This window comes from Gavia stellata, chromosome 17 (genome assembly GCF_030936135.1).
Source record: "Gavia stellata isolate bGavSte3 chromosome 17, bGavSte3.hap2, whole genome shotgun sequence".
NCBI lineage: Eukaryota > Metazoa > Chordata > Aves > Gaviiformes > Gaviidae > Gavia > Gavia stellata.
The window spans coordinates 20933813-20935109 of record NC_082610.1 but is presented as its reverse complement, the minus strand read 5'-3'; positions in this window follow the sequence as shown (position 1 = coordinate 20935109).

Below are 1297 nucleotides of genomic sequence, written 5' to 3'. Positions count from 1 at the left end.
TTTCACTTGTATAGCCAATACTGTTTCAAGCAGCTGAAAAAATGCAGCATTTCATGTTCTGTAGAGCCTAACTTGTAAAAGCTGTCATTTTATTCTCTAGTATAGAGAATCATTTTCCATACACTCAATTATTAATACTTTATAATAAATATAAAGCACTTAAGAATATCAACTATGATGTTTTTAAGTCTTTGTTATATCTGCAGGATAAAATAGGTGCTGTTTCTGGCCTTAATCGATGCTGGAAGTACTTTCTTGCTTACCTTGGAAGGCAGGCTAATTTAAACGTTAGGCTCAATGCTGTGGGATGTACCTTCTACTTAAATGTGTCTTTAGTGTTTATTGTGTGACGGAAGACTAATAGGAAGCGTGGGGAAGAAAGGTGGTTAAAGCAAGTGATGAAAAGTAGACTGAAGATCAATTTATAAAGTCTATAGTTTTTGAGGCGGGAAAATGTTTAGGTTTAAGCACTTTCTGTCCTGTTAACTGCCCTGAAAACAAAGGTGAAAGTTACCAGCTTATATTGAGTTTTACTGGCACACCAGGTGAAGTATTTGTAGTGTGAATAGCCGGGTAGTTTCTCTAGGCTGCTGAAGGCTTCATTCGACAGGTACTATTCCCAGTGGGAAGGAAAGGGGTGGAAACACAGTGTAGAATGGTGCTCTGCAGCTAGCTGAAAAGGACTGATCACAGTAAGTGTCTTGATTCTGTCGGAAGCCTTGTTTTGTATTCCAAGGGTAAGCTCAAGTTCTCAGGAAGCCCATGGAGGCTGTCCTCTGACTTGTCCATTGCATTTCATGCTTCTTGGAACCAAAAAGGGAAGGAGACCCAGTCAGAGTAGCACTAACTGTGGTAAAAGGTTGTATCAGAGGTGAAGCCCTTTCTCAGAGTTGAGGTGGCTCTTGTTAAGCATGTTCTGAGAGGAAACAGAGCTGTAAAGTTCCCTGGCAAGACTGCTTCAGGTAAGTCCCAGAACTGCAGTCGTACTCCAGCATTACTACTGTGACTTCTGAGGAAGAGGGGAAGGAAAGCAAAGCATGCTTCATCTTGTGCCTGGTGTAATGTAAACTCCTTTTGAAGAGGGTGGGCTTCCCCTGGGCATTGTGTGGTAGGCTTAGTGGGGACATGGGTAAGTAAAAACTAATGAGCAGAGTGCAATGCTAGTTTCTTCCTGGTATGACTTTTTTGTAGATTTGCCTATTAAGGGCAAGTTCTTTACTGCAAGTTCTCAAAGGAAACTTAGACGCGCAGGAACGGGAGCACAGACTCCTCTTACTTGTAGTCGCTGAATGTTAAA